Here is a 19,679-nt window from a genome sequence, read left to right as displayed (position 1 = left end):
TTATTTTTGGCTGTGTTGGGTCCTCGTTTCTGTGCGAGGGCTTTCTCCAGTTGCGGCAAGCGGGGGCCACTCTTCATCGCGGTGCGCGGGCCTCTCACTATCGCCGCCTCTCTTGTCGCGGAGCACAGGCTCCAGACACGCAGGCTCAGTAGTTGTGGCTCACGGGCCCAGTTGCTCCGCGGCATGTGGGATCTTCCCAGACCAGGGGTCGAACCCGTGTCCCCTGCATTGGCAGGCAGACTCTCAACCACTGCACCACCAGGGAAGCCCCTATTATCTATTTTAAAAACAATCAACTAACTAAATTTAAAAGATCTTACTGCCTTTATTTAATTATTCATAATCGGACAGCATATAAAAAAAGCCCTGAAGAGCTGTACACAATGAAAGACACTTATAGGCAGAATGAAGCAAGAGCAAGGAAGTTATACCAGGCAAAATAGCAGATTGGTTTTTGCAAGGTTGCTTTCTTAATAGGGGATGGCAGGGGTTTATCAGCAGGTTATGTAGGTAGTGCCGATCAGGCAATTCCTGATTGGTTGGTTTAAGCCTCCATTTCTAGAAGAGCAAAACTATGATTAAGTCTTGGTTTGGTGAAGTCGATCTTAGCCACAAGCAACTCCACTTTGGTCTTGTTTTTAACAATAGACATATATACTGAGGCTTGAATTCTAATTTTGCAGTTATTTTTTTCTTAACACTTTGAGAATATTATTTCATTGTGTTCTAGTTTCTGTTTTACAGATAAGGACACTGCTGTCAGATCCATGTTTTTACTCACTAGAAGATTTCATTTTCTGTCTGGTGACATTTTTCGTCCTTTATGTAGAAGAGCCGATGGCCAATGAATGTGAATAGCCTTGTTTTTGTGAACACTTTCCTAAAGCAATAAACAAATCTTTTTTGTAGAGGGACAGAGTCTAGTGCCTAGGTTAGAATTTAGCTTATAAACTTTAAAATTTTTCTTTCCATTACATGGGGGAAACAGCCTAATATTAGGCCTTTCAAACAAATGTCCTGCTTATATCATTACACAAAATCCTTGCCCAAGAATAGGTCTAGCCTTGAAACAGACTTACTCATAGAAGCAGCTATTATATTGCTATGCTTCTATTATATTGATAGTACTGTTTGGTGAACAAGAGTCAAAGGCATATGAAAAAGACAAGTTACATGAAGAAGATAAAACACACACAGACACACATGCACACACTATGGCTTTAGGGAAATAAAAACTGATATTAAGAAAATAAAATTTTAATTAAAAATTTCATAAATTTTAAGAGAATTTTCCTCCATAAGTTAAGAACCTGATGCTCTTTTATTTAGAGGGAACATTTGGAGAAAAAGAAAGCAGTCATGGAGATGAAAAGTATGTTGCTAAAGTAATGTAAAATTAAATTTGGCTTTCTGACTCATGGTCTTAAATGGACACAAATCATTGCTAAAGTAGTAAACAACAGACTAGCAGAAATAGTATGTAAATAAAGTAACTCATCTCCTTGATAGTAGCCTTCCTATTGTTTCCTCATATTTAAATTTGAAATAAAGTTCTTTTCTTAATAAACAGACCTGCAATTTTATGGTGTGGTGCTAAAACCATCTTTTTTTTTTTCATTTAGTGAACTTGAAAGTTGAATTTAGAGCACAATTGTAATTTTTATTAATATGATATGATTTACTAATTCAGTGAAATTCTGTGCAGTGTGAATGGGGCCTTAAAAATGTCAAATTAGAATCAGAGTTTATATGGAGAAATGAAATACTGCAAAGTTCTTCAGTCACAATGTCTTGTCAGTTTACCTCCTGCTTCAGAACCAAATTTCTCTTTCCCATGCAGACTCTTAAATGTTTAAAACTGTAAATGAATTAGTTGAGTAATAAGGAGATAATATAACGTTGCATTTTAAAAACAGCATTAGCCTTTGTATTAAAAAATTATTGCCAAAACAATAAGAAATACCAGGATGGTTTTTATTATTAGGAATTAACAACTTAGAGTTGAAATAGAAATAATTCCAATAACTAAAAGTTATGAGTACTTCCTAACTGGTAGACAGTGTGCTAGCTTTTTATACACATCATATCTATCAGTAGGCATTATTGTCCCCGTTTTACAGATGAAAATATTCAGGCTCAGAGAAGAAAAGTAACTTGCTCAAAGTCACAGTGCCAGGATTGGAGGCCAAGTCTGTATGAATTCAAAGTACATTCCCTTAACTATACTCTTAATAAACCAAAGTGCTACAACATTGTATACATACAGATGTTTTAAATGTTGTTATTATTATTTCAGTATTTCAGTATTATCAGTTAATTTTTAGAATATATTTCTATGTAATTCATGTGAGTTACCTGAAAATATCAATAATAACTTCTTATTTTTTTATTTTATTTTTTTATGGAAGTATACTTGATTAACAATAATATTAGTTTCAGGTGTACAGCATAGTGATTCAATACTTTTGTAGATAACACTCCATTTAAAGTTATTAAAAATATTGTCTATATTCCCTGTGCTGTACAATATATCCTTGTAGATCATTTATATTAAACATAGTAGTTTGTACCTCTTAATTACCAACCCATTTTTGACCCTTTCTCCTTTCTATCTCCCCACTAGTTTGCTCTCCATATCTGTATGTTTCTGTTTGGTTATATTCATTCTTTTTTTTTTTTTTTTAGGTTCTATATATAAGTGAATACATACAGTATTTATCTTTCTCTGTCTGACATTTCACTAAGTATAATACCTTCTAGGTCCAGGTGGTTAGGAGCTTGGGTTCGGGAGCTGAATCTGACTTCTGTTTTCAATGTTTAATATTTATTTGTTTTGGGAAAATTATATGGCTTCTCTATTCTTTACTTTCTGCATATATAAAATGGATAAAAATGATACCACTTCACAGTGCCATTTTGAGATTTAAATGAGTTCATGTTTGTAAAGCACTTAAAAACATGCATGGGAAAATACACACTCAAAAATATTAACTATTATTATTAGCCTTCATTATTTAGCTCTGCAGATTTAAAGTAACATGGCCAAACATTTTATTATAACTGTGATCTACTATCAGCCTGCTGTTATTATCAAACTACGTATGTTTTAATTACCATAATAATTATTAGAATTGTGTTTTTGAAATGAATAAATGCATAGAAGAAAGTAGATGAATTTGTTTAAAAAACTAAGCTTCAGATGTGAATTTCAATCACTTGCAGTTAATTAGAAAAATTATATTTGGAGAAATATATAAATATGAAAGCAGTGAACTAAAGTATACCAAGAAACAGAATCTAGCTTGCTTTCTGCTATCGATTTTTATACTATAACCACAAAGCTCTGCAGAAATTTAGATATGAGACTGAGAGGTAATCAGTGAGACCTAAATATTTCCTAAGAGAACAATGATTCTTAATAAACTAGCATTTACCTTTTTTTGTGAATCATAAAATAAAGACTCTTCATGTATTTGTCATAAATAGTTAAATTTTAATGTACTTTATGTCATTTATATTTTAATTTTATATGCAAAACAAACAATATTATCAACAAATGTTGGCTGAGAAAGAATAATCACTGGGATTAATATAACTGTCATTGATAATTGATTTTGATTAACATTGGTTAAGTTTAGTCTTTGCTAATTTACTAATAAATGGAGAAAAATCACCATTGGTAAGGCAAATTCATACGGATGCACTGTACACACAATATTGAACCTCAAACAGAGCAATTTTCAGTAATGGCAAAACATATCTTCTTTAGACAGTTTATTTTAATTGTCGCTATTTAAAAGAAGAATGCCAAAATAATTGTGGCTTAATATTTGAATCTAAAACTAGTGCTAAACAGCCCTTGAATATATATCATTATATCCAAGTTATTACCCAAAGTTCATGAGAAATTATACTGTATAGATGCAAATGCTAATTTATATCTGTTTATTATTATTGGTCAGAAATTCTCCTGATTACATTTTCCCTAATGTATACATACTTTCTTAATTCCCTATACTGAAATGCTATTAAAAATGTTTTTTTATTTTTCATTACAACACAAAATTATTTCTATTTATTATATTCTACCTGTGGTCTTTGTTGGATGGAAGTGTTCTCCTAAAATATGCCTTTGAATTTATAAAGAATTTTTTTTGAAAACCGCCTCTGTCACATAAATAAATGCAAATAATAAAAGCCACTAGAATGGAAAGCTTGTTAAAGATCACCTCATTTTAGCTTTCATTAACATTGCATTGGAGATATAACAATGTTAGAAATAAATTTAGGCAAAGTCATTATTCTTCAAATACAAGGTTTTCTAGAAATGTTTATGACCATAATCACATTGTTTTCAGAGTAATGAATTTTATACATTACAAAACATTATTTAGAGATATTTAAATATTATAAAAGCATTTAGCTATTACAATGGACAATTAAGACAAAGTCTTACTAGAAAATCTGTTCTAACAAAACATATATGTTTGACATACAAAAATAACTAATTGCATTAGATATTTTCTTACTTTATACTTAATCAAGCTGATTGAGTTCATTAGATCATCAATTTTGTTAATAAACACTGTATGGTTATTGTAGAATATCTACATTTCATCAATAATTACATTATCACTACCTCTCTTGCTAAGCAGTTAAATTTATTAACATATTATTTCATTGCAAATAAGAGTATAAACACAACAGAGTTACATTTGAGTTCTCTTTAACCATCATTTTTTCCAAATGGAAGTGGAAAATTATAACACTTAATTATTAAGCAGAAAATCAATGCCAGAATAAGCCAATAGAAAAGATCGTGGGAAGGTACATTACAAAGAGTTACAGGAAATAAAAAGTAGCCAAATAGCTTTTATAAAGACAGAGACACATTTAAGTAAACAGTGTAGGAAATGTCTAAATATGTAGAGGAACTGTCACAGATTATAATCTTGAAAGATCTTTCTAAATTTCTTATTGAATTTCAGAGCTGTCAAATGTATATAGAGTATAGAACACATTTGTTCCTTGCTTCTCTTTTAAAATATTTGTAGTGAAATAATTTTTAAATTAGAATAATACAGAGAGTGGACAACCATATTAAAGGGAAAGTATTGAGTAGAATTTGACATGTGCCTCTATGATTACTAGGAAGAACTATCCAAATGGACGCATATAGGTTTAAGAAAAAAAATGGAAAATGTGAAGAGTATATTCAGTTAAAACCAAGACTGTAGTTTCTGGTTATTTTATGGTCTTAAACTTCTGAGAAAAGTATTCTTTCAGAAAACATATCATTAATATATTTATGACAATGATTAAAGTTATATCCTCATCCAAGATATTTATAATTAACATGGAAGAAATAGGTAACTTACTGGTGTATCAAAAAAAAACTAGTGAGATAAATATTATTTTGAATGTTTTCCCTTAAGATGATATGGAATTTGAACTGCTATTATTACACATGTTAAACAGAGGTCATAAATCCAGTGCCTAAGGGATGGTGGGATTATAAACTAGTTAGAAGTAACTGCCAAACTATGTACCATTATAATGATTTTACTCCTTTTGCTCTATCTTGTAAAAAAGGGATATAAGAACTAATATTTTACAATACCTCAATGCCATGTGGAAATGTCACTAGAGATATCTTAGATACAAAGGAAAAACTTTAATACTAAGGCTTAAAAATTCAAAATACATTTCAAAAGAACCAAGCTACTCTAAATTTTAAGACTACTGGTAAGAATATTGTTTATTTTGTATTGAATTGCAATTGCATAATTTTAATGGACATTTAATTTCAATTTTATTTTTATGATGATTGTACCAGATATCTATTACTGCTTAATGAGTTACTGCAAAATCTAGTGGCTTAAAACAGCAAAATTGATTATTTCAAAGTTTCCATACGTCAGGAATCTGGGTAAGACTTTGCTGGGTACTCGCTTCAGGATTTCTCAGAGGCTGAAATCAAGGTATAGACCCGCGTTGGGACCTCATGTGAAGACTTACTTGGGAAATAATGTGCTTCCAAGCTCACTCACATCATTGTTGGCAGGATTCAATTTACAGAATGTCTTTGGACTGAGAGCTTTACTTCCTCCCCAGCTCTTGGCTACTGGCTGCCCTCTGTTCCTTACCATGATGGCCTTGCTGTAGAGCAACTTTTACTACATGGCAACTTGCTTTATCAGAGCAAGTACATGAGACGAGCCAGAGATACAGAGTACAAGCAAGATGGAAGTCAGTCTTCTATCGTCTAATCTCAGAGGTGGCATCCCATCACCTTTGCAGTATTCTTCTTGTTAGAAGTAAGTCTCTAGGTCCAAGCCACATTCAATGGAAGGTGGTTGATTACACAAGGGCCTGGGTGTCAGGAAGCAGGGATCATTGGAAGCCGACTTAGAAAACTGCCCATCACAACATTGAACTCCCACCCCAAAAATCTGTTCTTGAAACTAATTTACACGTCTTTTTTTTGCCAGTCTTTTTTTTCTTTCATTAACTATTACTACTTCATGACAGGAACTTTCAATGTTTCTATACTTATACCCTGTCAATATTTTTAAGAAAATTTCCTAAGCTATATTGTTTCTGTGCAATACTGCTTTTCAATGCTACCAGTAGTGTGTATGCTGGTAAATGCTTAACAATGAGCTCTCTGAAAATAATGTATGAGCTTATTATTTTTTGGTACTGATATAAAAGATATATAGAATACAATTTACAAATAATAAAAATACAATACCTTATTGTAATTCCACATAGCCAGTTGATTTTCACAGAATGTTTTTATTGATTTTTCCCAACCTCTTGTATCTGTAGCAAACTTGTGTTTGCAATTTAACTATGATTTGAAAACATCAGACTACAAATAAATGCAAGGAAGCCACACATATCATTGATAAATGAGTGTGCTTTGGCATGAATATTATTTAATAATTTTGCTTACTTAGCCAAAGGGATGAGAGTTAAATAATAAAAACATATTTTGGAAATTCCCTCATTAGTCAATGATATAAAAGGGTTCTTCACTGAATCAGATGATAGTGTTTAGTTATTAGAAAAATATTTTCTCTTTTGTGTTTGTGTGTGCTCACCACGTCATGACTACAGACATAGCAGCTTTTTAAGTTTAATCTGCATTATTAATATTTTCCCATCACTTTCTTAAGTCTAGGCAATCAACAAAATAGTGAATCAAGTGTAAATGATGGTTTAAATATTCTCTTCATGGCTGATATCAATCTACCAACATGATGTCACTTAATAGAGAGTTGGAAAGAAGTGCAGTAATACTACAGTAAGTCTCCTACATACCAACCTTCAAGTTGTGAACTTTCAAAGATGCGAATGAGCGTTCACATGTCCAATCATGTAAGTTAGTTCACGTGTCTGGCATACATTGTGACTTGCGTGCATCCTCTACAAGTGGTTGTGCAGCTTGCCTTCCATCTCCTATTGCTAACGATCCTTCAGCTCTACCATCTCCCACCTCCTCTCCCTCTTCCACTACAGTAACTCTTCTTGCCTGTTCACTTGATGCCAGCCCCTGGATGTCAGCTGTTGTACTGTACTGCTGTACTTTTCAAGGTACTGTACTGTAAGAATAAAAATGTTTTCTTTATTTTTTGTGTTTTTTTAATGTATTATTTGTGTGTAAAGTGTTATAAACCTATTACAGTACAGTATCATATAGCCAATTTTGTTACTTGGGTACCTAGGCTAACTTTGTCAGACTCACGAACATTGGACTTATGAACACACTCTCGGAATGGAACTCATTCGTGTGTTGGGACTTACTGTATTGTTTAGTATTTCACCATACCGATACAATAAACATAATTTCAAGAGCATAGATCATGATTAACATAGAAAACATATGATAAACTGGTGTTTTGAATATTTATCACCTCTGCTTTTGATAATATATAATTGTGTATTTATATAATTTAATTTTAAATAATGACTGTTTTTTAAAACAAACTTGTGAAATCTCTGAAAATTTAGCAATGGACTCTCATGAGCCAGTATAAGCCAAGCTCCAATACATCAGTGGTTATTTACACCATTTAAAAAATATATATACATATATAAATATTTAAGCTTTCAAAAAATAACTGCTTGATTTTTGCTCATAACATTTTCTGCCAAAATGAGTAGTAAATTGATTGCCAATCATTTTGAGAAAAGTGAGAATTTCCACATGTATTTTTCATTGCTACATTATTTACTTGAACAAAATGGATGAAAATAAATGTTTGCTACAATTATTCTCAAGCAAACTGTCATGAAAACATGAAGGAGGTAGAGGTTATGGACATTAACTAACTCTGCTAACCCACAAATTGTCCCCAGTTTTCTCATTTGTAAAATGAAGAGAAATAATATTTATCTCATTAGGTTGTTTACAGAATTAAGTGAATTAATGTAGTCAGAGATGCATTGGGAAATTTATAGATCAGGAACTGAGAAAGCAAGAAGTGACTCAACTAATATGAGCCAGTGACAATTTCAGAGAACCCCTGTGTCATTTTGAGGAATAATCTGTTTTTATGCCACAACTCCTGGCCCCTCCATATATGAGTATACACAGGAGAGAGTCATGTGATGAGTCGGTAGCTAAGTTACTTCATCTGAAGTGCAGAGTGTGGAGACAGGGCTCAGAACAGATTCTGATGTAGCAGTAATACCTCATGCAAGGAAATACCAGATTTTATAACATTTCAGTTTGAAACACTTGGGACAAGTATGTTCTTCAATGCAGAGAAACAGGCTCAACAAATATTCATGGAATTTAATATTCATTCCCTAAAGCAAAATAATCCTGCCATGGTAAAATAAGCAATCTGTTTCTATACTGCAATGGCAATATATATCTAAATCTTGAAATATATTGCCTATGTAATTCGCATTATACAGCTCTAATAAATCAGCTTCAATTCCAAATTTATTTGAAATAAACTTCAACATGTCAATGCTAAAGCGTTCTGTAAGCATCAAATAAAAAATAACTGTAAAATTTACATCCTATCATTTTCCATGTAGTAGAGTAAAACTTATTATGTTAAGTACTTTGTATCAAGAGAGTCAGAAGCAGTTTCAGCAAAGCTGCACTTTGGAGCCTACACCACCATATCTGTAAAGATTAGAGCTCTCATTAAAACTTGTTTCTAACAACCTCTAATACATATTCTTCTATTCAATATATAAACACCAGATTTTAAAAAAGTTTTTGTTAGTTTTTTCATATGGAAGATGGAATTTTGGCAAGCAATGTTATCCTAAACATGGCATTAAATCCCATTACCAAGTTATAATATTGGTCACCAAAAATCAATGACCTAAAATGTAAGATCAGTAAAAATTAATTCCCAATCTTAGGAAAGTACATTGAAATGCAAGTTTTGCTTTAAGTCAAGAACAATATTGTCAGATAATTAGAATAGCATATAAAGGTACAAATTATGTCACAAACAGGGGAAAGACTGTTGAAAACACACTTCAAGGTGAGTTTATGGCATCCATGATGCAAATCCACAATCAATAGCCTACCTATTCTATCTTGTAGGGTCATGGAATGTATTTTATTCACCAATTCCAGAGGGACAGAGTGTAGTGGCTTACATTTCAGCTCTTTTAATTCACTGGCTTTGGACAAGTACTTAACTTGTAAGTGCTTCAATTTCCTTATCTGTAGAAAAGAGATAATTACAGGATTAAACTTAAAGGCTAGATATGAAACTTAGATAAATTGGTATATGTAAAGCACTTAGTCCAATGCTTAACATTATTGAAAGAAGTCAATAAATGTTATTTATTGTCTTATTTGCTCATATGTAAGACAATGCAATTAGTTAATTTATTGCTTTTTTCAAGATCTAAACCAAAACAAAAGTAAACTCTTTCAACTTCAAATTATAATCCCATTCATTTGTAAATTAGTATTTGGTTTGAACTTTTAAAATCAGGTAGCACAAAATAAGCAAAGAGCTTCTATAGATTTCATACATTAGCATCATTACCTTTGGGGTGACTATCTTTTGTTCATCAAATTGCAAGAGTTCATGCTCCAGAAGAAACAGGTGCTATATACACTACCTACTAGTTTTATATATTATTCTTTATTAAAAACAATGAAGAGAACATTATAACTTTAATTTTAAACTGTTCATTGAGTTTACGAATAACTATGAGGTCAAGCATAAAGCTATAGATATTCAACCAAGGGCATATGGTATAAAAAATACAAAATTTCCAATTATATTGAATAAAAAAGTAAAATAAAAAGCAAATCTTTAACATGTTAAAGGAATATGAAAATGTAGAGATTTTTCTCAAAAAATAACATAGACATGCAGTTAGTAAGAAAACTAAAGAAAATACTAGTGCTCTTGACTTTGTACTAAAAGAACAACATTCCAAAAGCCACACAGTATGAATACATGTTTAGTCAGAGACCATTTCTCTAGCTTAATTTTAGACTTAGAAGAAAATAGCCATGATCTTTGGTAGAGAATAAAAAAGATACAGTTGTTTATATGCAAAAGACTTAATGTTGTGTTTTACTAGAAAGACTTTGAAGCTTAGAAGGGCTTATTGCAGGGCTGATGCTGAAAGCTTGGCCTCTGTGCACTGGTGCTAAATTGAATCTTGGAGACAGAGCTTTGGGTGAAGTAGGAAAGAATAGCTTTATTGCTTTGCCATGCAAAGGGAGACACAGTGGGCTTGTGCCCCTCAAAGCTGTGTGCCCCAACCCAGAGGATTTGATGAGGAGTTTTATAGCAATGGTTCAAGGGTGGAGTTACTAATAAGGATCAGGGTATGTGCAGGACCTGCACTCCTCTAATCTGGCCTCAGGTGGTCTGATGAGCTTCTCTGGTTCTTGAGCTTATCAAACTGTGAGCTTCTCTCTGGAATGATTGCTTCATCAAGTAGTTTGTCTTCCATTTATTGGTGGTTTTAATTTTGCAGAAGAGCTCAAAGATATTATTATGGGCATCCCTTGAGGTAGAATCAGGATGCTGCCCAAAGGCTGCACTATTGTTTCTTGGCTGCTCCTCCCTTGTCCCTGCATCCCCTCCCTTCCCTGATTAGCCTCTGTTCCTGAACCTGCCCTTTGTAACTCAGGGAAGGTCATGGAGGCTGGAGTCTGCACCCTACAAAGAAGAAATGGGAAACACAGAAATGTTTCCATACTCAAAAACCCCACAGGATTGTGCTCAGTTTCAGGACCAAGCAAGGAGAACAGGAAGTTCATGCTCAAAAGAACCAAACTCCCTGATGGTTTTCAGTGAAGAGTTTTTAAAGGCAACATTTAGGGTAATGGCTGCAGGGTGTGTGACTTTCTTCTGATTGATTGGTGGTGAGGTGACAAGGTAGTGGTCCAAGAATATCAATCATCACCTTCTGGTTCCAACTAGTCTGGGGTCTCAGCATGTAGTTACCATCCTCCACCTGGGTGGGGGTCTTTGTTCCTGCAGAGCAACTCAAAGGTGTGTATCAGATTGTTATGTGTATCCCTTGAGGAGGAACTAGGACTCTGTTTTTTCCCTGCACTATTGACTGCTCTTCCTTTTTTTCTGCACTCCCTCACTTCCATAATTAGTCACTGCTTGAATCTGCCCTTTGGAGTTCAGAGAAAGTCTGGGAAGCTAAATCCTTTTTTCTACAAACAAGAAATGGGGACCACAGAAAGGCTTTTGTGTCTGGGAGGGAACAGCATAGCCCTGCTGGGTTTCATGGTTACCTGTGTGGGAGGGAACAGGAAATAGCAGGGTGAAGAAATGGGGTGAAGATTTTTTTCACCATAAGTTTCACATGTATGTATACTGTGAAATAAAATTCATATTTTATGGCAAGATGAGAAAAATTTAAACAATTTTTCTTTTCTCGTTTGGGTCTACGCCCTTCCCTTTAGTGTGTGTTGTGCATCTGCCTTTACCAGACCTCCTTAGGAGATAACATTTGTCCTTAATCTCATCAAGGGTCACAACTCCTTAGGAGATAACCTTCCTTCCTAATCTTGTAAGGGACCCTGATGACCCATGACCCACTACTTGCTTTGTACCTGTAGATCTGGATTGCGTAAACTACCAATAATACATCATTTAATGTACAGCCCTCTGTCTCAAAAACTTACACAACTGTGCTTTGACCTTTAATGGGCAGAACAGTTTTTAAAGCTTTCTCAGAGGCTATTCCTGGGTTATAATCCTCGGTTTGGCCCGAGTAAAATTTCCCATTTCTTTCTTTCAATCAACTGATTAATTTTTCATCAACAATACACATTTTTATACACACACACAAATATACTTTTGTATACATGTTACCTCGTGAAGCTGTTACCTATTGTTATTAAATTTTGAAAATTAAAAACTAAATGAATAATTATGTCTAGTAAAGGCAAAGAAATATGATCATCTAGAAAAAGTATGTAACAGTATTTAATAAAATATTGACAAAGGTAGTGAGGTTAAGGGGGATTTGGAGTTCCTTATCTAATGCCCTCTCTCTGTGCCTGTTTTTAAGATGGAAGATCAGATAGGGTATTTCCTTCATGGCAAGTACAACATAACCTCTCCTTTATGAATCGTTTATCACCTGTGTAGCCAAAAGTTTGCCTTGATAATCTGGCCTCTCTTTTACTAATTTCCCTCTACCTGCGCTGCCCCTTGGGCATCCTATTAAAACAGTCATCATTGTCATCTTTTGCCTTTTCCTGTCTAAGTACAATGATTAACCCATTTACTTTTCAACACAACCTCTTACAAGATTTTCCTTGTTATGCTACTTTACTTGTGGAACTTGTAAATGTGGAACTTGAATCACAGAGTGGTTAAATAATAAGGCAAGTGTCACACCATGTTAAACAGTGGCATCAAGATTTCAACTTAAGCTCTTAAGCAGTGTCCTTATAACACTAACCAATTTTATGATACAGTGTTTAAAATACACAAAAAAATTAGAGGGTATAAGAGACACATGAAGTCACCATCTAGACTTATTAAATTTTTACATTTCAACATATTTGCTATAGACTTTTTTAATGGCAAGTTTTCTTGAGAGGTAAATTAAACTAATTTACTTTTTTTTCTCTTAAGTTTTAGATTCAGTGTAACAGTTGACATTTCTTCTAGCAGTTCATGCTAATGACTATTCAAAATGTTTCTTCCCTAGGCCCCTGCTGCTACAGCTGAAAGGTGCTGAGGCAGAAAGAATGAAGGAAAAGGAGAACTTATTGTGCACAACTGGGCAGCGGGTTCAGAGAGGAAGACAAGTGAGGGCAGAGACAAGCAGACAAAGGAGAATGTTAAGTTTTAGAAGGAAAAAGCAAAATTCACTAATTCATCCTTATGCTTACAGAGAATATTTTCATGAAAAATTTTATATTCAGAAACATTTTCACCAGTAGACTAGTAAATGAATATAACAAAACATTTGTAAGAGAATATATACTCGAATATAGTAAAGGAAAACCATCTTCATAATAATGAATAAAATGCTATTGAATTGTTTGAAGGAATATTCTATTTTGAACTCTTCAGTTCATTAAGTGATTCAATGTGTTCTTTGATAAAAGGCTAATAGAGAGAGAGAAGCCAATCTGTGCAAATAAATCAATGCAACTGCAGTTACAACTCCAAAAAATCTTTTCAGATAACATCAATAGTTGGTCCTAAAATGTATAAAGAAAAGAAAAACGTAAAGTGCCAAGATAATTTTGATGAAGATGAATAAAGTGTTATTGTTATCCGAAAACTGGGTTTACCTCTTGGTAGGTGTTGAGCCAATAGAAACAACCAAGCCAAAGATTGGGAGAAGGAAGGATTTATTATTACTTGCAGCAGGTAAGCAGAACACTGGGGACCACTCCCAAAGCAGTGTCTCCTGAACAGCAAAACTGAAGAAATTTTAAGCTAAGAGTACATGCGTATTCATGAAGGGGCTTCAGCAGAGGAGAATTCAGCATAGAATTGGGGCAAAAGTTAACAGAGTCTGAGCTTCAGTTGATTGAATCAGAAGGGTCCACATCTTCATTCCATCCTCAGCCTGGGTGGAGCCCTAGTTCCTACAGAACTCCAAGGTGTACTGTTATGTACATTCCTTGGGGAACCAGGCCCCTGCCCCAAGGCTGCACTATTGTTTCAGGATAGGCTCCTCCTTTGTTTCTGCATTCCCTTCCTTAAGATGATTAATTACTGAGAACTGTTCAAGGCTAAACATTGTGGCCAGGCTTAGATCACAAAATGGCTTAGGCCAAAATGGGTTTCTTTCTGTCAAGAAAGTCATTCCTGGTTCTCTTTCTCTGGGGAACTACCTAACCTATCTGCTTATAATAATGATATTAGAGGTTTATTCCCAATTTCCTTGCCTACAATAATGATGAGCACTGTTTATATGTGGCATCAGAAAAAGAAAAAAAAATTTGTTTGTTTGTTTTGTTTTGTCTTGTTTTGTTTTGACCAAATTCCACCTAGTGAGAGTAGCAATTTGAAACAGTACATAAAATCTATCCAATCCCATAGAGGAAAGGATTTAAGACTGTGAGGAATACACAGGAGTTGTTTTTTGTTTGTTTGTTTTTTTAGAAAAAGCAGAGTCTGTGGGGCATAAACTATCTCTTCCATCATCTATTCTTATTTGTGTTAGATGAAGAGAGATTGAACTTGGTTCATTCATGGCGATGGTTCATGTCTAATCATTCCTAGTAAATTGGGGTGTGATATGTCTCCTATTTGAAAATTTTTTGAGACACAGAAATTTTTTCTTTGGAAAAAAAAGAGGGAGACGCTTAAAAGTAAGTGACATTTAAACAGAGGACTCATAAAAGAAGACTGAATTCTCAACCTTTGACATGGCAGAGAGGCATATTTTTCCTATCAGTTGTACCATACGAAAGGTTTAAATCATGTTCCTGTCATACTAAAAGAGCCACTCACAGAAACAAGGAAACTGCAGCAGCTACAGGTCATGAGGTAAACAGTTAACTGCAGAGGTGAGGTATAGGGATGATGCCAAAAGCTCAGCCTTTCTGCACCAGTGTCTAATCAAATCTCGGAGACAGAGTTTTGGGTGAAGTAGAAAAGAATAGCTTTATTGCTTTGCCAGGCAAAGGGGGACACAGCAGACTCCTGGCCTCGAAAACCAAGTGTCCCCAACCCAGGAGGATGTGATGAGGAGTTTTATAGCAATGGTTCAAGGGTGGGGTTGCTGACAAGATTAGGGTGTGTGCAGGGTCTGGTGGTTTCCTGGCTGCTCCTCCCTTGATTAGCAGCTGTTCGAGTCTGCCCTTTGGAACTCAGGGAAGGTCATGGAGCCTGGAGTCTTGCCTACCAGAAACAGGGGGACAAAAAAACTTCCATGCCCAGGAGCCCCATGGGGTACTTTTTGGTTTCAAGAAGGCTCTTGCTTTATTCATTTACACATAATAGGAAATTTCTTAGAGGGAGAGTCTTAAGGACTCGAAGAAAGAACAATACATGTAACCATATCTGTAACTGTATTTACTAGGATTCCCTGCAGGAAACAAACAACAAACAAATGAAACACTGTAAGGCTATCAAGCAGAAAAGATGTAATAAATAAATTACATGCTTAACAGAATCACTGGGATCATGTTGATGGATGGAAGGGAGCACCCACTAAGCTTTGAGTATCAATGTCACTGTCATTAAAGCTGATAAATACATTGATGAAAGTAGAATACTACAGCTGCTGATATCCATATTGGCCAGACCACCAAAGAAAGATATACTGTGTCTCAGTGTTACCCCCCCCCCCAAATTTCACAGCAAGATATCTCATTGGTAGAGTCTGTACTGAACCCAGAATCCTAACTGCAAAGGAGTCTAGGAATGTAGTTTTCAATCTTACCAAAAGTATAATATGGGCTATTGTGATAAGAAAATAATGAAATCCACTGAAGGGAAGAGCAGTGAACTAGTAAATGACTAAAGGAAATAATAACTGAGTAAGACTGATAATTTACTTGTAATTGTATAGAATTGAGGACTGTTTAGGTTCTAAATCATTGGATTTGAGCAGAATTATCAAGATAGGCCAAGGTACTATTAATTGATAACTCTATAACATAATCAAAAGTGGCACTGGGATAGAATTAAAGACAAATTTATCACTAATTAGGAAAATTTTAAATATATTATGTTCACATACAATTGAGTTGAGAGTGCTTAATATATCTGTTACATTGACTTACTGAAATATAAATGTTCTATAAAACAAGGACAAATTTCTTATTAATTTCATAGGTCTCCCCTCCCACCAGTTTATAATAATATAGGAAATCTAAAATCCAATGTGGGCATGGTACTCTGTCCAACATTACTAATACTCAGGAAATAATTTAATTAACCCTAAAGGTAACTTGAGAAAAAAAATAAGCATCACCATCTTTAATCTCATCTGGATCAACTTGGTCACTAAAATCAGTTGATCATTTATCTTTTTAAAAAAATAACCCAGTATTGTTGATTATTTCTATTATTTTTGTTCTCTATTTGATTTATTTTTGCTCTATTCTTAATGATTTTTTTCCTTCTGCTAATTTTGGCCTTGGTTTATTTTTCCAGTTCCTTGAGGTGTAAAATTAGGTTGTTTACTTGAAATCATTCTTCTTTTTATACGTAGGTGTTTCATCACTTACATTTCCCTCTTATTACTGCTTTTGCTGCACTCCGGGGGTTTTGGTATTAATTCTTTTTTGACTGGAAGAATTCACTCATGATGACTTCTGTTCCTGGGCTTTTCTTTGTTGGGAACGTTTTAATTACTGATTCAATCTACATATTTTTCCTGAGATAGCATTACTCCACAAAGCCATGAAGACTGATGATACTGCATGAAGCAAAGAAATAAAAGGAGAACAAATTAGCTGTGATGCTTATTATCTGAGTACTGCCATATGAGCATTTGCATAGTTTTCAGATAGGAAAATTCTTGTTATAATAGTTATGGAAATCCAAATGTTAGAAACTCATCTAAGAAGAAAATGGATAACACTCAGAGAGAATCAAAGTCTTGGGCTTTACTCTAAATAACTGTCTTAATGCTTTTTGAGTAGAAGTATCCTTTTATTACATGGAGAAATGGAAATCTAAATAAAGAATCTCAAGGATTTAATTACATGTTTTCAGTCATATTTAGGCAGGAAAGTACCAACTCATTTGAATAATCATTAATTTGTCCACTTGACAAATTATTAACCAAAATTGTCATTTGGGAAACTTATAATTAAAAATTAAAGTGATGAAACCATTTATACTTTTTTTCTTTCCAAAATAGGCAGAGTTTTTGTTTTGTTTTGTTGTTTCTTAATATTCTTTTTTCATTTAACACAGATCTTGGATGCATTTTGCATATTATACAAGATTTGTAATGCGTTAATATTCTCTCTGTCTGATTTCAAAATGGAAGACGTTTTGCTAAGTATTACAATTTTATGATTTCTGGCTTAACCTTGTTGCAGCAAATATGATGTGTTTACTACTATCCTAGCTAAGTGAGCAATTTTAAAGCAGTTTTAAAGTAGTTTAATATAGTCTCTCCATTATCATGATTAACGATTTTTCCTTAGTAATACTCCCAAGCTACCAATTCTCTTATCTTCAATTCTAAGGGCTCAAGACTGCTGAGGTCTTTTCCAGTACAGAAGAACTGTGCAAATGGGCTGTTTAGTCATCAGAGGAGAGGAAGACAAAATCTCTGAAGCAATGATGTACTGCTCATATCCAGATGGTCAGAAGATCAAAAGGCTGATCTCTGTTGGCCAATGTTTCTCCCTGTGAATAACGGGACCCAATCCTCTGTGTTGAATTGGCTTCTCTACTCAGAGTTCTTGTATTTCTCCCCACAAAATATTTCTTTTCTTCTCTCTTTCCCCTTGATAGGTGTGAATTTTAATCTTTATGTCCCAGTCAAGATTTAGTATTTGTTTCTGTTTCCACTGACTCAGGTTCACTGGGGAAGAGAAGATTTCAGTGGAATCCAATGGAAATAATATAGTGAACATGGTGGATAATATATACATGAAGATTAACCTCAAGAAATATTATCTACTACGCTTTTATATTCTCATATTACAAAACTCCCAAGAAAACCTTAACATTTATTATAACATGCACAAATTTTGAATTGATTTCAACTGGGCACAGTTTCCTTGTATCCCAGTATATGTTAAAAAATATATATATATACAATGACATAAATGATATATCTCATAAATGACATTTAGGAGATAAAATACCCAGGATTTTATGAAGGCTTTAAAATGGAGAGGGTGAGAAAATGGGAGGAGGTGGTGGTAGAGTGCTGTTCTTCAGGTTAAGGAGAAAATCAGGTTTGGAGGGAGACTTTTGTGAATTCAGTGATAACCATGTTGAATTTGAACTGTTTGAGACATTAGGAAATTGCTGTCAGCAGAAGGGAACCCCTCAACCAAAGTCATCCCCTTCTAGAGGCAGAGCTTGTATCTAAGTCAATGTAAATCAGGATCTCTTTGCCTCCGTTGAGGACATTTCTGAAGAGCCATGGCAATTCACTTCTATATCGAATTGGCTGATGCTGTCCAAATTTGGCTTAGACACAGAGTATTTTCATAATGGGAGCCTCTTAGTGCTAAAACCAGGATGGTCACAAGCAAACCAGAATGGTTTGTCCTCTGTAGCAACTAAATTATATTGGCTTCTCACTCTGCTCAATCCTTTTTCTTGCATCCCATTACTGGTGTTGTTTGAAAACACTGCCTGTGAATTCTTGTAACCAAATCTTCTCAGATCCTATTTTGTAGGAAATCTCACCTAAGACAGATAACAAACCATATTCCCTTTGGAAAAGCATTCAGTGCTACACCTATTTTTAAGGGGTGCAATATTTAATGGATGTATGTGAGTCTGCCAGAGACTCAGGGCAAATATCACTCTGTCTTACTGTGTCTCTTTTTCCTCTATTTATATATGTTGTCTTTACTTTATATGCCCCACACTCCAAGTATTTATACTATCTATAATATTTCATTTTGTTTGAGATAAAGATTTCAGTTTAAATCTCTTGAATCTAGCTTTTAGACTGAATATATATTCAAGCTTTTTTTTTAATGATTGAAGTTTTTTAAAATTTAATTTAATTATTTTTTATACAGCAGGTTCTTATTAGTTATCTATTTTATACATATTACTGTATATATGTCAATCCTAATCTCCCAATTCATCCCACCACCACCACCGCCTCCCTCCCGCTTTCCCCCTTTGGTGTCCATACCTTTGTTCTCTACATCTGTGTCTATTTCTGCTTTGCAAACTGGTTCATCTGTACCATTTTTCTAGATTCCACATATTCAAGCATTATTAATGCATGCAATCAATAGGTTAATATTAAAGTACTGCCTTTTGAAAAAAGTTAATAGTTTTTTAAATATTTGAGTTAAACATTCATCTAATATTTATTATACATTCTTGTTGCTGCCAAATTATTCTTCAAAATCAATATTTTTTCTTTCTCTCTCTTTTTTTTTTTGTTGGTGAGGCATGCATATTACAAGCCTTTTTGCTTAAAACTAGAATTTCACCAATACTATCCGCATAATCTCTGGTTTCAAAGACAATTGCTGTCTGTGGTGATGGATACAATATTAATGTCTTTCTTCAAAACAAAAG

This window comes from Balaenoptera acutorostrata, chromosome 1 (genome assembly GCF_949987535.1).
Source record: "Balaenoptera acutorostrata chromosome 1, mBalAcu1.1, whole genome shotgun sequence".
Lineage (NCBI taxonomy): Eukaryota > Metazoa > Chordata > Mammalia > Artiodactyla > Balaenopteridae > Balaenoptera > Balaenoptera acutorostrata.
Note: the sequence above shows the minus strand (reverse complement) of the source record.